The following is a 19,129-nucleotide window of genomic DNA, read 5'->3' as shown; positions in this document are numbered from 1 at the left end:
GTTTTCTGTCTCCCATTCAGGTCCTTCATCCATTTTGAGTTTATTTTTGTGAATGGTGTAAGAAAGTGGTCTACCTTCCTTCTTATGCATGTTGCTGTCCAGTTCTCCCAACATCATTTGCTAAAGAGACTGTCTTTTTTCCATTGGATACTCTTCACTGCTTTGTTAATGATTAGTTGGCCATACATTTGTGGGTCCAATTTTGGGTTCTCTATTCTATTCCAGTGGTCTATGTGTCTGTTTTTGTGCCAATACCATGCTGTCTTGATGATGACAGCTTTGTAGTAGAGGCTAAAGTCTGGGATAGTGATGCTTCCCACTTTGGTTTCTTCTTCAATATTACTTTGGCTATTTGAGGTCTTTTGCGGTTCCTTACAAATTTTGGGATTGTTTGTTTTATATTTGAGAAGAATGCTGGTGCAACTTATATTGGGATTGCATTGAATGTGTAGCTTGCTTTGGGGAGTGTTGACATTTTAGCAATGTTTATTCTTGCAATCCATGAGCATGGAATGTTTTTCCATTTCTTTGTGTCTTTCTTCAATTTCCTTCATAAGCTTTCTATGTTTTTCAGCCTACAGATCTTTTCATCTCTTTGGTTAGGTTTATTACTAGGTATTTTATGATTCTTAGTGCAATTGTAAGTGGGATCAGTTTCTTTATTTCTCTTTCAGTTGCTTCATTATTGGTGTATAAAAATGCAACCGATTTCTGTACACTGATTTTGTACCCTGTGACTTTGCTGAATTCATGTATCAGTTCTAGCACTATCTTGGTGGATTCTTAGGGGTTTTCCATGTAGAGTATCATGTCATCTGCAAAAAGGAAAGTTTGACTTCATCATTGCCAATTTTGATGCCTTTTATTTCATTTTGTTGTCTTATTGCTGATGCTAGAACTTCCAACACTTTATTAAACAACAGAGGTGAGAGTGGACATCCCTGTCATGTTCTTGATCTCAGAAGAAAGCTCTCAGTTGTTCCCCATTGAGGATGGTATTATGGTGGGCTTTCCATATATGGCTTTTATGATGTTTAAGTATGTTCCTTCTATCCCAACTTTCTTGATGGTTTTTATTAAGAAAGGATGCTGTATTTTGTAAAATACTTTTTCTGCATCGACTGACAGGATCATATGGTTCTTCTTTCTTTTATTAATGTGATGTATCACATTGACTGATTTGTGAATATTGACCCAGCCCTGCATCCCAGGAATGAATCCCGCTTGATCATGGTGAATACTTCTTTTTATATGCTGTTGAATTCGATTTGCTAGTATCTTGTTGAGAATTTTTGCATCCATGTTCATCAGGGATATTGGTTTGTAATTCTCCTTTTTTTGTGAGGTCTTTGTGTGGTTTGGCAATCAAGGGACGGCTGGCTTCATAGAATGAGTCTGGAAGTTTTCCTCCCATTTCTATTTTTTGGAACAGCTTGAGACCGATTGGTATTAACTCTGCTTTAAATGTTTGGTAGAATTCCCCAGGGAAGCCATCTGGTACAGAACTCTTATTTGTTGGGAGATTTTTGATAATGGATTCAATTTCTACACTTGTTATGGGTCTGTTCAAATTTTCTAGTTCTTCCCATTTGAGTATTGGTAGTGTGTGGATGCCTAGGAATTTGTCCATTCGTTCCAGGTTGTCCAATTTGTTGGCATATAATTTTTCATAGTATTCTCTGATAATCGCTTGTATTTCTGAGGAACTGGTTGTGATAAATCCTTTTTAATTCATGATATTATCTATTTGGGCCCTCTCTCTTTTCTTTTTGAGAAGTCTGGCTAGGGGGTTATCAATTTTGTTTATTTTATTTTATTTTTTTCAAAAAACCAGCTCTTAGTTTCATTGATGTGTTCTGGTCTTTTTTGTTTTTTGTGGGTTTTTTTGTTTGTTTGTTGTTGTTGTTGTTGTTTGATTCTACATTGTTTACTTCTGCTCTGATCTTTATTATTTCTCTTCTTTTGCTGGATTTGGGGTTTCTTTGCTGTTCTACTTCTAGTTCCTTTAGGTGTGCAGTTAGATTTTGTATTTGGGATTTTTCTCATTTCTTGAGATAGGCCTGGATTGCAATGTATTTTCCTCTAAGAACTGCCTTTGCTGCATCCCAAAGGGTTTGGATTGTTGTGTTTTCATTTTCATTTGTTTCCATATATTTTTTAATTTCTTCTTTAATTGCCTGGTTGACCCATTCATTCTTTACTAGGATGTTCTTTAACCTCCCTGTATTTGTAGGTTTTCCAAACTTTTTGCTGTGGTTGATTTCAAGTTTCATAGCATTGTGACCTGAAAGTGTGTATGGTATGATCTCAATTCTTTTTATTTATTGAGGTCTGTTTTGTGACCCAGTATGTGATCTATCTTGAAGAATGTTCCCTGTGCACTCAAGAAGAATGTGTATTCTGCAGTTTTAGGATGAAAAGTTCTAAATATATCTGTCAAGTCCATCTGGTCCAGTGTATCATTCAGGGCCATTGTTTCTTTATTGATTTTCTGTCTAAATGATCTGTCCATTGCCGTAAGTGAAGTATTAAAGTCCCCTGCAATTACTGTATTCTTACCAATAAGATTGCTTTTGTCTGTGATTGTTTTATGTATTTGGGTGCTTTCAAATTTGGTGCATAACATTTATGATTGTTAGCTCTTCTTGATGGATAGATCCTACAATTATTATATAATGCCTTTCTTCACTTCTTGTTACAGACTTTAGATTAAAATCTAGTCTAAGTATGGCTACTCCAGCCTTTTTTTTTTTTTTTTTTGACTTTGTAGGGTACTTTTAACTTCCAAATGTAGAACAGGGGTTTTAAAAAAATGCATCTTGTCTAGATCATAAAGGGCAAGAAGCCCTCCAGCTGACTTCAGGGTCCACACTGCAATATTTGAAGTTGACAAGGGGGCTGCTATAGTGGAGGTGGGAACAGACAGACCCAAGGAGATCCCCCAAAAGTCACTGGCTAGATGGCGCATGAGGTTCAAGTCTCTTAACCTTGAGATTTGGTAATTAGAGTACAAGGTGTACCTTAGATGAACATCACCCTCGAGCCAGAGAGGCAAGATCGCTTTGGGGCCTTTTGGTGAAGATCAAAGGAAGCCAGAGAGGCAGGAAACCAGGAATGTCATTCTCCTAAGAGGAACAGTGTAGACCAGGAGGGGTTAGTTCTGTAACCTAGCGCACACTTGGGTCTCTGTGCCCTTGACCTCAAGGACAGACAGACAGGATCCTTCCTTATGTTCTTTCTACACCCCACACCACCGCTGGCTCTTCAGAAACCTTCCTGTGGCCTCTGTGTCTGGTGTATGCAACACACAGAGAGACTTCAAAGCATCGTGGTGCCTCAGGAGCAAAGGTGCAGCCACACTCAGCAGTTTTATTCTGGGGCACACCCGTGGGTTGTGGTAAGATTGTGAAATACCAGTCTGTAGCCACAGATGTGGGAGAACCCAGATTCTGAAATCTCAAGCATGTTAGTGTGGACTGGGATCTGTGGATGTGTGAGCCCCAGTATCTCAGGGACACAGTTCACATTTCCTGGCCAACTTTGTCTCCTTTCAGCAGAAAACAGTCCATGACCATGGTCTTCATCTTCAACAACCCAAGTTATCTAACACACACAAGTAACTTCACAATCCATGTGGGAGGTTATCCAACAGGAGATACCTAGATACTCAATGGAGAAAGACTTGCAAAAGGGGGTAAGTGGTCCAAACGTGATTTACTTATTTCTGGCCCAAAAGATGGAATAAATAATGACAATAGCTAGAATAACTAAAAGCGGCCCAAATGTATTGGGCACATCCAGTATGCAGGTTCTCATTTTCCTGGAGGCTGCAAGTCCAAGATCAAGGTGTTAGATAGCTGCTTCCTAGAGAAGCACTGTGCCCACACGGCCCTTCCCTTGTGCAGTGTGGTCCTAGTCTCTTCTTAAAGGAACACCAGTTGTATTGATTGGAGCCACATCTTCAGGACATCATGTAACTTTAAGTACCTCCTTAAAGGCCTGTGTCCAAAAGTGGTCACACTGGGGTTAGGAATTTATATTGTGGGAGGACTGTTCAGTCCTACAGCACATGGATTCATCTACTCCTTACCATATCGTGAGGAGGTACTATTATTTTATATCTCACAGACATGGAAATGGAGGCTCGAGGTATACAGTGAGCACTCAGGGTCCAGAACCTGTGCTCCTGACCACCAAGTAATCCAGCCTTTCCTGGGTACCAGTAAGCACACTGGAGGAATATTCTCTGGCAAGGATATTTTGAATTGTCTGGGCACCTTCCTAAATTATCAGCCAAGTTGAGAACAAGAGTTAAGAAGCCTATCCTCTGCCTTCACCTTGAAGTTGTTACACCTCCAGATGCTACACATGATCCTTAGTTCACCTTGTGTAAACAGGGAGGGGACTCCTTCAATGCAGGACCATCGTGACTCAGCAGATATAGCACAGAGCCCTCAAACCATTAAAGATATGCAAATAGATTCCACAGTCCTCAATCTTAGTTTTTAGAGGTTCGTGGCACTGAAGAAAACCTTAAATCTTTCTTGCCTAAATAGAGCCATGCCTCATTACAGCAGAGGGGAACTGAAGGGGTTCAGTGAACCCATAGCATGGTGGTCACCATCAGAGTTGGTGTTAGTTCATTTATCCAAAAAAGAGAAAAGGGTCAAAGGCCAGAAAGCAAAGGAGATAACAAACAAGGAAGAGAAGAAATTAGAATGGGTCCTAGAATGAATGGTTTTCCCAAGAAACTAAAAAAACTCCTAGTTGAGGCAATTATTTGGCATTGAAAGTATTCTTCAAGTTTCCAGGTTAGAAGGCTAAATTCTGGAAACATCCATGAAGATAAAATAAAGGTTAACCACAATAGGCCACAGATTTTTCTCAAAGAAAAATTAAGAATAACACAAAATCTGAAGGATTTTGAGAACAGAAGCCCTCAGTTAACAATTTTCACCCAGCCAAGCTGTAATTTGTGTGTAAAACAGAGGAAAAGACATTATTGGAAGATTAAGGCAATAGTAAAGAAAAACAATAACAAGTGGGGTCTAAACCATCATATTAAAACACAATATAAAGCTGCAATAGATAGAGCAGTGGGAAGTCAAACTAAGAATTAACTCTCCAATCAATGGAACTGAAGAGCTTTAAAATGGGCCCCAGGTAGAAATTTGTACAAGTTACATACAAAGATTCATGGGATCACTATTTTTCAGGCTTGTACTGGAGGTTGTAACACACATAAAAAGAACTACAAGGATCAGAAACAGACACAAAGTATACAACTTTGAATATGATGCAACCTAGACAATTCTAAGAAGAGATTTATGTACCATTTATAAATGAGAGCAAAGTAGGAAGATGGTAGACACACCCAAAAAAGACGCAATAGGAAATCTAAGAATTACATAGCAATAAAACTTAAAAAAAAAGAGGTTAAAGATATCAGGATCAATCCTTCCTGGTTAAAAGAAGCCTCATTAATGGGATGTTATGTGTTCATGAAGGAGATAATTACAAACATGGAAGTCCTTTCTTCTCAAGTCATTTCATAAATGTAATACAGTCCCTGTCAAAGTCCCAGTAAGACTTTTCATGGAGTTTGACAAGATTATTCTGAAATTCAAAACAAGAGCCAGGACCAATTTTGGGAAAACAGAAACAAATGAGACTGGTCTCACCAGATACCAAAAAGAGATGACAAAGGAGAAATATATATAACTATGAAAGACAACACAGACCCAGGTGGACCGGGGAGATGGAGAGTATTGTTTTAAAGGGTGATTTCACAGAAGTAGAGAAAGACTTTTCCATAACTTGTGTAGAAACATTTGGGTGTACTTATTTAAAAAAAAAAAAAAAAAAAAAAAAAAGGTTGGAGCCCTACCTCATGACCCACAGAACTAAGTTTTAGTAAAAACTAAAACTATTACAATAAAATTAACAAATGTTTAAGACTTTAGGGTTTTAAAGGACTTTACAAATAAAAGGTTTTAAAAGCCACAGAAGAGAAGACTGGTATATGTGAGCATATGAAGACATTAGGGTTCCATGGAAGAAAAGCGCAGTTCAAGGGTCCCTGCCTGGCTCAGTCAATGCAATGTATGAATATTGATCTCAGGGTTTTGGGTTCAAGCACCATGTTGGGTGGAGAGATTACTTAAAAGTAAAATCTTAAAAAAAGTTTTAAAAAATGTTCAAAGGCAAGGAACATTCCCCAGAAATTATTAACACATGTGACAAGTTATCCAAAATCATTATATACACACACACACACATACACATACACACACACACACACACACACGCACACACACACACATTCATTTGAGGGTGGGGAGGGGAGAAAGCCTCTTATGTTGAAAAATTATTTCACCTAGGTGTACCTCAGTGGTTCCATTGATTGAGCATCCCAACTTTTGATTTTGGCTCAGGTTATTATCTCACGGTTTGTGAGCTTGAGCCCCACATCAGGCTCTCTGATGTCAGTAGAGAGCCCTCTTTGAATCGTCTGTCCCCCTCTCTCTGTCCCTCCTTGTTTGTGTTCTCTCTTGCTTAGTCTCAAAAACAAACATTAAAAAATATTCTTAAATGATTTCACACATATATGGAATTTAAGACAAAAAACAGATGAACATAGGGGAAGAGAGGGAAAAAGAAGATAAAAAGAGAGGGAGGCAAATGATAAGACACTTTGTTTTTTAAAAAACATTTGTTTTGGGGAGAGGAGCCAAGATGGCTCAACAGCATGGGGCTTTTTTTTTTTTTTTTTTGAGTCTCATATCCATGAATTACAGCCAGATTAACACTAAACCATCCTGCAAACCTAGAAAACTGATTTGATAATTAACACAAAATCTGCATACCTGAACCACAGAATTCACCAGGTACGTGGCACAGAGAGGTGAACTGGGGGAGAGAGAAGCCACAGAGGGCAGGGAGCTGTTTTTGCTTGCAGACGGAGGACAGAGATAGGGGGAGAGTATGGGAAAAGCACCCCCCACAAAAGTATTTGGAGATAAAGGGGAAAAGTAGAAACATCCACAGGGACTGAACTAAAAATGGGATAAAGGAGAAAGGAGAGAGTTTAAATTCCATTAAGACTCTATAAAGAGGGAGTGCAGAGTCTGAAACTCTGCAGTTCGGTAGCTGGTGGTGCTCTGGTGAGAAAGGTGAATCCTCAGGAGCAGAGTGAAGTCTGGGGGTCTTTGGGACACACTGGAAGAGGTTATTCCCCTGTTAGGAGAGGCAGTGTGGCACCCTCACAAGCAAAGATGCCAGTGGACCCCAGAGAACAACCACATTTACTGGTGCTGGAACAAGGTCATTAAGGGTGAAGCCTGGTGCCAGATGAGTGTTGTGATTTCCCATAATCCCTGAAATGCTGCTGCTACACGATTGCCTGAACTTTTTCTGAGGTAGGCTGGTATTCAGCCACAGTCTCTGGGCATCAGCAGCAGCATGGTCCCAGAAACATTCCTGGGTGTGGTCGTCACCTGGCCATTGCTCAGTGACACACTCCCACAGAAGGTCTGAGTGGATAAAAGCCCTGGTCCCTCAAAAGTGAGGGGTTGAAAAACACAACTGCATTTGAGACAAATCTCAGGAGGGAAGTGTCATTTGGCAACCTGATGGCTTGGTCATGGACAGTGTGAAAGTGGGGAGAGGACAGAAGCCAGAAACAAAAGATGGGTGCTCGATTACTGGTACAGGAGAGCACGGAGTTCAAATACCACAGACTGGGTGGCTGGGTGACACCATTTTAACCCCTCCCACGCATGCACATACACACCTACAAGTGCCACAACAATCCACCCCAGTAAGCTAAGCAGTGTCATCTAGTGGAGAACAGAGCCATTACACTAAGCCCACCCAACTGGGCCAACCTCGCTCTTCAGGAACACGAGTCTCTCCACCTGCTTAGTACACGGACTACAAAATACTTCAGGGTTGGACTTCTAGGGGAAAACAACGTAATTTCAATCGTATTTCAGTCTGTTCGCTGTCCATCTACTCAATTTTCTTTTATTTTTTAGTTTTAATTTCTTTTCTTGCTCTTGAATACAGAAAGAGAAAAAATGTATTTTTATTTTCAATTTTTATTAAAAATATTTTTCTTTAATTTTTCTACTATATTTTACTTTTTTGTAGATTTTTCAAATTCTATTTCACTTCCATGTCATTTTATTCTATTTCATTGTATACATTTCTTTCAAATTTTCAAACATTTTCCTTTTCCCCCCTTTTTTCTCTAATCTGTCAAACTCCTTTCAACACCCAGACCACAACACACCTAGGATATAGCATCATTTATTTGATTTTGTTTGTGTGTGTGTGTTAATTTCTTAATTTTTTTTTTACTTTATTAATTCTTTTTCTTCCTTCAAAATAATAAAACAAAGGAATTCACTCTAAAAGAAAGAGCAGGAAGAAACAACAGCCAGGGACTTAATCAACATATACAAGCAAGATATCTGAAACAGATTTAGAATCACAAAATAAGAATACTAGCTGGGGCCAAAAATAGTTTAGAATCCCTTTCTGTAGAGATAAAAGAAGTTAAATCTAGTCAGGATGAAATAAAAATTGCTATAACTGAGCTGCAATCTCGAATGGATGCCATGGCAGAAGGATGGATGAGGCAGAGCAGTGAATTAGCGTTACAGAGGACAAACTTATGGAGAATAATGAAGCAGAAAAAAAAAGAGGGAGACTAAGGCAAAAGAGGATGATTTAAGAATTAGAGAAATCAGTGAATTACTAAAAAGGAACAACATCAGAATCATAGGGGGCCCAGAAGAGGAAGAGAAAGAAAAAGAGGTAGAAGGGTTATGTGAGCAAATCATAGCAAAAAACTCGCCTGAGCTGGGGAAAGACAGACATCAAAATCCAGGAAGCAGAGAGGACTCCCATTAGATGCAACAAAAACCGACCATAAACAAGGCATATCAGAGTCATATTCACAAAATATTCAGGCAAGGGGAGAATCATGAAAGGAGCAAGGGGAAAAAAAAAGTCCCTAACCTACAAGAGAAGACAGGTCAGGTTTGCAGCAGACCTATCCACAGAAACTTGGCAGGCCAGAAATGAGTGCCAAGATATATTCAATGTGCTGAATCAGAAAAATATTCAGCCAAGAATTCTGTATCTAGCAAGGCTGTCATTCAAAGTAGAAGGAGAGATTAAGTTTCCCAGATAAACAAAAATTAAAGAAGTTCCTGACCACTAAATGAGCCCTGCAAAAATGCTGACAGGAGAAAAGTTGAAAAGAAAAAAAAAAGAAAAGACCAAAAGCAAAAAAGACTAGAAAGGACCAGAGAACACCATCAGAAACTCCAGCTCTACAAGAAACATAATGTCAATAAATTCATATCTTTCAGTACTCACTCTAAATGTCAATGGACTTAATGTTCCATTCAAATGACATAGGGTAACAGAATAGACAAGAAAACAAGATCCATCTATATGCTATTTGCAAGAGACCTCTTTAGACCTAAAGACACCTTCAGATTGAAAATAAGGGGATAGAGAACCATCTATCATGCAATTGGTCGACAAAAGAAAGCGGAAGTTGCCATACTTATATCAAACAATCTAGACTTCAACATAAAGACTGTAACAAGAGATGAATAAGGGCATTATATCATAATCAAGGGGTCTATCCACCAAGAAGACCTAACAATTGTAAACATTTATGCGCCAAATGTGGAAGTACCCAAATATATAAATCAATTAATCACAAAACATAAGGAAACCCATTGATAATAATACCATAATAATAGGGGATTTCAACACCCCACTTACAACAATGGACAGATCATCTAAACATAAAATCAACAAGGAAACAATGGCTTTGAATGACACACCAGACCGGATGTACTTAACATATATATTCAGAACATGTCATCCAAAAGCAGTAGAATATACATTCTTCTCCAATACACATGGAACATTCTCCAGAATAGATCACATTCTGGGACAGAAATCATCCCTCACCAAGTACAAAAAGATCGAGATCATACCATGCATATTTTCAGACCACAATGCTATGGAACTCAAAATCAACCACAAGAAAAAGTTTGGAGGGGCGCCTGGATTGCTCAGTTGGTTAGGGGACTGACTACAGATCAGGTCATGATCTCACAGTTTGTGAGTTTGAGCCCCGTGTTGGGCTCTGTGCTGACAGCTCAGAGCCTGGAGCCTGCTTCAGATTCTGGGTCTTCTCCTCTCTCAACCCCTCCCATGCTCATTTTCTGTGTCTCTCTGTCTCTCAATAATAAACATTAAAAAAATTTTTTTAGGGGCTCCTGGGTGGCTTGGTCGGTTAAGCGTCCGACTTCGGCTCAGGTCACGATCTCATGATCCGTGAGTTTGAGCCCCGCGTCGGGCTCAGTGCTGACAGCTCAGAGCCTGAAGTCTGTTTCAGATTCTGTGTCTCCCTTTCTCTCTGCCCCTCCCCTGTTCATGCTCTGTCTCTCTCTGTCTCAAGAATAAATAAACGTTAAAAATTTTTTTTAATTTTTTTTAAAGTAAAAGTTTGGAAAGGTAACAAATACTTGTAGACTAAAGAACATCCTACTAAAGAATGAATGGGCTAACCAAGAAGTTAAAGAGGAAATTAAAAAGGACATGGAAATGAAATGATGACACCACAGCCCAAAACCTCTAGGATGCAGCAAAGGCGGTCATAAGAGGAAAGGATATAGCAATACAGGCCTTCCTTTTTTTTATTACTCTTTTTAACATTTATTATTACTAAAAGAAAGAGAGACACAGAGCATGAGCAGGGGAGGGGTAGACAGAGGGGGAGATACAGAATCTGAAGCAGGCTCCAGGCTCTGAGCCATCCGCACAGAGCCCAATGCGGGTCTCAAACTCACAAACTGTGAGATCATGACCTGAGCCAAAGTCAGTCGCCCAACCAACTGAGCCACCCAGGCCCCACACACTCCAGGCATTCCTGAAGAAGAAACATAGGTCTCAGATACAAAACCTAACCTTACGCCTTAAAGAGCTGGAAAAATAACAGCAAATGAAACCCAAAACCAGCAGAAGACAGGAAATAATAAAGATTAGAGCAGAAATCAATGCTATCGAAATCAAAATGAAATAAAAAAAAAAGCAGAAGAGATCAATGAAACCAGAACCTGGTTCTTTGAAGGAATTAACAAAATTGATAAACCACTAGTCAGTTTGATCAAAAAGAAAAAGGAAAGGACCCAAATAAATAAAATCAAGAATGAAAGAGGAGAGATCACAACCAACACAGCAGAAATACAAATAATAAGAGGATATTATGAGCAATTATATGCCAATAAAATGAGCAATCTGGAAGAAATGGACAAATTCCGAGAAACATATAAACTATCAAAACTGAAACAGGATGAAATAAAAAACTGAACAGACCCATAACTAGCAAATAAATCGAATTAGTAATCAAAAATCTCCCAAACAACAGGAGTCCAGGGCTGGATCGCTTTCCAAAGTAATTCTAACAAACATTTATGGAAGAGTTAACACCTATTCTCTTGAAGCTGTTTCAAAAAATAGAAATGGAAGGAAAACTTCCAAACTCTTTCTATGAAGCCAGCATTACCTTGATTCCAAAACCACACAGAGACCGCACAAAAAAGGAGAACTATAGACCATTTTCCCTGAGGAAAATGGATGCAAAAATCCTCAACAAGATATTAGCCAACCGGCTCCAACGATATATTAAAAAATTATTCACCATGACTGAGTGGGATTTATACCAGGGAGGCAGGGCTGTTTCAATATCTGCAAAACAATCAATGTGATTCATCACGTCAATAAAACAAAGGACAAGAACCACATGATCCTCTCAACGTTTTTTGTTTTTTTGTTTTTTTTTTTTTATTTTTGGGACAGAGAGAGACAGAGCATGAAAGGGGGAGGGGCAGAGAGAGAGGGAGACACAGAATCGGAAACAGGCTCCAGGCTCTGAGCCATCCGCCCAGAGCCCGACGCGGGGCTCGAACTCACAGACCGCGAGATCGTGACCTGGCTGAAGTCGGACGCTTAACCGACTGCGCCACCCAGGCGCCCCCCACATGATCCTCTCAATAGATGCAGAGAAAGCATTTGACAAAATACAGCATCCTTTCTTGATAAAAACACTCAAGAAAGTAGGGATAGAAGGAGCATACCTTGAGATCATGAAAGCCATATATGAAAGACCCGATGCCAATATCATCCTCAATGGGGAAAAACTGAGAGCTTTACCCCTAAGGTCAGGAACAAGACAGGGATGTCTACTCTCACCACTGTTATTCAACATAGTATTGGAAGTCTTAGCCTCTGCAATCAGACAATACAAAGAAATAAAAGGCATCCAAATTGGCCAGGTCAAACTTTCACTCTTCCCAGATGACATGATACTCTATATGGAAAACCCGAAAGATTCCACCAAAAAACTGCTAGATCTGATCCATGAATTCAGCAAAGTGGCAGGATATAAAATCAATGCACAGAAGTCAGTTGCATTCCTATTCATCAGCAATGAAGCAACAGAAAGAGAAATCAAGAAATCGATCCCATTTACAATAGCTTCAAAACCCATAAAATACCTAGGAATAAATCTAACCAAAAAGGTGAAAAAGCTATACACTGAAAAGTATAGAAAGCTTACAAAAGAAATTGAAGAAGACACAAAAATTGGAAAAATATTCCATGCTCCAAGATAGGAAGAAGAAATATTGTTAAAATGTAAGTACTACCCAAATAAGTCTACATATTCAATGCAATACCTATCAAAATAACACCAGCATTCTTTTCAGAGCTAGAACAAACAATCCTAAAATTTGTATGGAACCAGAAAAGACCCCAAATAGCCAAAGCCATCTTGAAAAAGAAACCAAAGCAGGAAGTATCGCAATCCCAGACCTCAAGCTGTATTACAAAGGTGTAATCATCAAGACAGTATGGTACTGGGACAAAAACAGACACTGAGATCAATGGAACAGAATAGAGAACCCAGAAATGGACCCACATACGTGTGGCCAACTAATCTTTGACAAAGCAGGAAAGAATATCCAATGGAATAAAGACTGTCTCTTCAGAACGTGGTGCTGAGAAAAGCGGAAAGTGAAATGCAGAAAAATGAACCTGGACCACTTTCTTACACCATACACAAAAATAAACTCAAAATGGATGAAAGACTTAAATGTAAGACAGGAAGCCAACAAAATCCTCAAGGAGAAAACAGGCAAATACCTCTTTGACCATGGCCGCAGCAACTTCTCACTCAACACATCTCCAGAGGCAAGGGAAATGAAAGCAAAAATGAATATTGGGACCTCATCAAAATTAAAAGCTTCTGCAGTGAAGGAAATAATCAGCAAAACTAAAAGGCAACTGGTGGAATGGGAGAAGATATTTGCCAATGATGTATCAGATAAAGGGTTAGTATCCAAAATCTATCAAGGACTTATCAAACTCAACACCCAAAACAAACAAATTTCCAGTGAAGAAATGGGAAAAAGACATGAATAGACACTTCCCCAAAGAAGACATCCAGATAGGCAACCGACACATGAAAACATGCTCAACATCACTCATCATCAGGGAAATACAAATCAAAACCACAATGAGATACCACCTCACACCTGTAACAATGGCTAATATTAAAAATAGGCAACAACAGATGTTGGTGAGGATGTGGAAAGAGAGTATCTCTTTTGCACTGACGGTGGGAATGTAAACTGGTGTAGCCACTCTGGGAAATATTATGGAGATTCTTCAGAAAATTAAAAACAGAACTACTCTATGACCCATCAATTGTACTACTAGGTATTTATCCAAGGGATACAGGTGTCCTGTTTCAAAGAGACACATGCACCCTAATGTTTACAGCAACACTATCTACAATAGCCAAAGTATGGAAAGAGCCCAAATGTCCATCAAAGAATGAATGCATAAAGAAGATATGGTGTGTGTGTGTGTGTGTGTGTGTGTGTGTGTGTGTGCGTGTGTGTGTGTGTGTATGATTACTCAGTAATAGAAAAGAATGAAACCTTGCCATTTGCAACTACATGGATGGAGCTGGAAGGTATTATGCTAAGCGAAATTAGTCAGAGAAAGACAAATATCATAGGACTTCACTCATATGAGGACTTTAACATACAAAACAGATGAACATAAGCGAAGCGAAGCAAAAAATAACATAAAAACAGGGGGGATGGGACAAAACATAAGAGACTCTTAAATATGGAGAACAAACAGAGGGTTACTGGAGGGGTTGTGGGAGGGGGGACAGGCTAAATGGGTAAGGGATATTACGGAATCTAATACTGAAATCACTGTTGCACTATATGCTAACTTGGATGTAAATTAAAAAAAAAAATTATTTGGATTTGAGAGTGCACTAGCAGGGGAGGGGCAGAGAGAAGGGGGCCAGAGAGATGGGGCCAGAGGACTCAAAGCAGCTTGTGCACTGACAGGAGTGAGCCCGATGTGGGGCTCAAACTCACAAACCATGAAATCATGACCTGAGCCGAAGTCGATCGCTCAACCAACTGAGACACCCAGGCATGCACATAAGTGACTCTTTCAATAGAGCAAACTGAGGGTTGCTGGAGGGATAATGGGTGTGGGCATGGGCAAAATGGGTGATGGGCATTAAGGAGGGCACTTGTTGGGATGAGCACTAATGAGGGATGAGTCACTAAGTTCTACTCCTGAGGCCATTACTACACTAGATGTTTGGAATTAAATATTTAAAAAATTAAAAGTACAAAAAATGAGCCAATAGAGAAGTGTACAGTAGTGATAAGCAAGCAGTTCAAAGAGCAAATGCAAGTGTCCAACCATCACATGAAAAGGCATTCAACCTACTTAGCTATCAGAAAACACAAATTTAAATGAAATAACATTTCTACCTATTAAATTGCTAAACCCTGAAATACAGTAGTCTCGTGCATGGCTGGTCGTCAATTGCTAGAACCACACTGGAGATCATGTCAGCAGTAATGTTGTGTGCCCACCTAGGATGGAGTCATTCTATTTTTCAGGGTCTCCCCTGGAAGGACATTTGCCTGCATCAGCCAGAAAGCCTGAAACACACTGTTCATCGCATCATGTATAAAAGTGAGTTAGAGGACAACCCAAATGTCCAGGGCTGGGTGAATGGCTGGATAAACCTTGGTGTATCTGTACCATTATCCACAGCACAGCAGTTGCAAAGAAGGAAATTAAGCATACTGGTATACTGGTATACCTTAGATATAAGTGTTGAAAGAAATTTAACAATACATTCAGGATGGTACTGTTGACAACAGGATCCTGTGGATTTTTGCCCACACAAAGATGTCTGGAAAGCCACACACTTAACCAGGAAAAGAGAAAGGAAACATGGGAGGTCTGGATGGTGGCTAGTGGTCAGAGAGGACTTTGGTTCCAAGAGAACTTTAGAACATCCAGGTTGTAAAGAATGTAGTTGTCAAAAAGGATTCAAAACTCACACTTGCTCAGGAGGTTTAAGATCTTGACAGGGATCTTCAGAAATATATGCTGTTCTACTAGGAATTTATCCAAAGGATACAGGAGTGCTGATTCACAGGGACACAGGTACCCCAATGTTTATAGCAGTGCTGTCAACAACAGCCACAATTATGGAAAAAGCCCAAATGTCCATCAACTGATGAAGTGGATAAAGAAGATATGTTTTATACATACAATGGAATACTACTCGACAAAAATGAAATCTTGCCATTTGCAACAATGTGGATGGACCTGGAAGGTATTATGCTAAGTGAAATAAGTAGTCAGAGAAAGACAGAGATCACATGTTTTTACTCCTACGTGGAATTTGAGAAACCTAACAGAAGACCATGCGGGAAGGAAAGGGCAAAAAGTTTCCAACAGAGGGGGAGGCAAACCAAAAGACACTCTTAAGTACAGAGAACAAACTGGGCTTTATGGGAGGAGTGGGGGAGAGGAGAAAGTGGGCCATGAGCATTGAGGATGGCACTTGTTGGGATGAACACGGGGTGTTGTATGTAAGCACTGAATCATGGGAATCTACTCCTGAAGCCAAGAGCACACTGTATACACTGTTAGCTAACTTGACAATAAATTATATTTAAAAAAAAAAAAGTATCTGCTTGTGCCCTAGAAGAATGGGCAAGGGATGGGAGCAGGGAAGTGGACTTGGAGATGTGGGAGGTTGGGTCTGTTTAAGTCCAGTAAAGCAAGGTCAGGAGTAAAACATGCTTCTTTTTCAAGGTCATGATCTAAGAAAGTGTCATTTCTTCTTGTCCCCAGTGACACAGCAGGTGTCTGGTTACAAAAATCAGAATCCCATATTCAAGTCCCACTTCTAAACAGGTGATCTCTGGGTGAGCCATTTATATCGCCGAGTCTATCATTACTATATACATTAGGAAGGTCATTCCCCACCACCCTGTCTCCTTTATGGTCACTTTGAGTCAGACACAACATGAGCAGAAGTTCCCTGAAAGCTATAAAGAACAACACAGAGAACAGTTGACTCCCTCCCAAACACACACCAGGATAATGTATATACCCACTGAGTAATTAAAGACATAGTTAAAATAGTTTTCTCCCTAAAATTTCCCAGGAGTTCAATACCTCACACCATTTTCTAAAAGAAAGCACAGATGAAATAATCAAGCACTAAACATGAAACAATAAAAAGATACAAATCCAAACAGTATCTTCTTTACATCAAGTAATAGAGGCAAAATAAGGCCAACAACAAACCTCAAAAGCAACAGACAGCATATTTAGTACAGAAAGGACTTCCACACACCAATGTGAGAAACAAATTCTCTAACAGAAAAAGAGTTGCCAGAATTCTAAGCCAATAAAGTCCAAAAATATAGAAAGTGAAAAATCAAGAAAAGAACAAATTAGATACTTTTTTTAACCTACCAAAGTCAAAATACCAGTAATACTTAATACTGCCCCAAAATCAAGCAAGACGGATGCCTACAGTAATGCCATCCCCGGAGACACCTGCCATCCAGATATGGGATTTAACACTTTCCAGGAACCATGTTAAAAGCAAAAATAACCAAGTAAAATTTTAATATCTTTAACCCAATATACCAAAAGTGTTATTTTAACTCACTATGAAATTAAGATTTTTATGTCCCCACCTCCTTTTTTTTTTCTTTTTGAAAAAGTACTCCTTCTTTGAAATTTAGTACTTCAGACTTACAGCATCTCTCAATCCAGATGCTAAACTTTTGATGGAAAGGTTTTGTGTTTCCTATGATTTTCTGTAGAAAAAGATTCACATACCCATTTTGTCCCAAATATATTTAAGTCTTCCAGTAACTAGATTGAGTGTCAGGTTTTAAAATTAATTCTAGATTAATCAAAATTCAAACTATTCCTCAGTCCCACTAGCCACATTTCAAGTGCCTGAAAACGAGGCATGCTGGTGGGTACCTTACTAGAGGACATCGCTCTGTAGAAAATCTGTCCAACTAGCTTCCTGTCCTGGCAGTAGGAAAAGGCGGCTCTTCATTCAGCCTCCTGAAATGCTACACAGGGAATCCGATCACCATAAATAATGCAAGACTTCCCCCTCCTGCCCTCCCACAGAGGTACCTTCCACTCCGTGAACAGATCCATCCCATCGTCCTTTTCTGTTCCTGCAGGGACAGTTTTCCAGGGGTCCCCCAGTCCAGTCCTTAGTTGGTGGGCACATCTTCAGTTCTCATGCTATAAACAGGAAATAATGATGGCAATAGGAAGGATAAGAATACAAACTGATAGGTTCCATCTACTGAGCGGTCCATGGTACAAAATCCTTTCTATTCATCATCAATCCGCACCCCTCCAGTTTACAGACAGGAAACTGACCCAGGAAAGCAACATGTACAGGTCATGCTGGAAAAACCTCAGTACTAGTGGAGCCACCTGCTGTTGCAACCAGAGCTAATGGTTCCCAAACCCTTCCCAGGCTGTTCCCTGTTCAGCATTCAAGCTCTCTCCCCCAGTCACCAACAGGGGCTCCCAGCTCTCCATGCAGGATCAGGGACACCGGGATGCCCTCTGGGGCACTACTTTTTTCCAGAATAGCATTAGGCCCAAATAAAGAAGAAAACCACCACGTGAGAACCTACTAGGTGTTAGGCACAGTGAAGCCCTCTGCACAGACAATGCTCACAGCAACCTCTGAACTAGGGATGGTCATTTCTACCATTTTACAGAGAAGAGACTTGTCCAAGGGCAAGAAGCAAGCAGGAGGGCCAGGATTTCAGTGTGGTACATGTGTCCCATGTTCTCCCCAGGTGACTGGTGCTGTGTGCATGCAAGACTACCGGGGGGGGGGGGGGCACGGAGTTCCCTATACCTCAGTCCACACCTCTGACATGATCACATACTGATCTCAGTGGTGTGCGGTCACAGGCGAGTAAGACCTATACTTTGTCAAATGAAAGCATTCACATTAGTTTTCAGTGTATTCTACAAGCAATGAGCCATTTTGAAGGCCAGCATGTCGGGGGTGGGTTATTGGGCACCCACTGTGCACCAGCTGTCTGCAAAGCATTCACATGGATTTCACATCTGAGTCTCTTAACAGGTCTGCAGACTGGGTAACACCACCCACAGCCCACAGAAAACTAAGGTACAAAAGGTGAAGAGACCCATCTGAGATGACAAAGTAAATGGCAGTCAGGGTACAGAACCACCGCCCAAAGTGGGAGGGGCTTTCTCCAGGCAAACATCATTTTCCAGCCACCTATGGGTCTAGCACTGACGACGCACACAGGACCCAGAAAAGAATAGGGCAAACATGATGCATGGTCCCAGGGGGTTCAGGCCACCAGGTGGGGACTGTTTCAATGTCTTTTATGGATGCCAGATTTCCATGATCACCTCCCTCCCCCATGATTTACCCAGCCCCTCCAGATTCAGGTGGCTGGGGCATACACAGTTGTTTCAGCCTATAAGCCCTCGGTGGCAGTGAGGGGGTCCTCTCTAGGCAGAAGCACTCAGGAGTTGGGCACAACACAAACTCTCCTTGGAAGTCAGGTACTGACTGGTGGAACCATCCTGGATCACAAGCCACCAGATGGAGGACAAGCGAGCCTCCCCATGTGGTGTGAGGGCTAGGCTTTTTTATGCCAACCACAGA

General features: G+C 40.3%; 1 long non-coding RNA gene across 3 annotated transcripts in view; it reads right to left on the bottom strand.

The window, feature by feature from the left end:
- Window positions 1–17,703, bottom strand: part of LOC122231142 — a 103,714-nt gene extending 86,011 nt beyond the window's left edge. For all 3 annotated transcript variants that reach the window (XR_006208298.1, XR_006208296.1, XR_006208297.1), the window contains exon 1: window positions 17,596–17,703. This is a non-coding gene — a long non-coding RNA (uncharacterized LOC122231142). The remainder of the gene's footprint in view (window positions 1–17,595) is intronic.
- Between the last annotated feature and the right edge of the window lie 1,426 nt (window positions 17,704–19,129).

This window comes from Panthera tigris, chromosome D1 (assembly GCF_018350195.1).
Source record: "Panthera tigris isolate Pti1 chromosome D1, P.tigris_Pti1_mat1.1, whole genome shotgun sequence".
In the NCBI taxonomy this organism is placed as follows: Eukaryota; Metazoa; Chordata; class Mammalia; order Carnivora; family Felidae; genus Panthera; species Panthera tigris.
The sequence above is the reverse complement of the archived record's forward strand: the minus strand, read 5'-3'. Positions and strand labels throughout refer to the sequence as shown.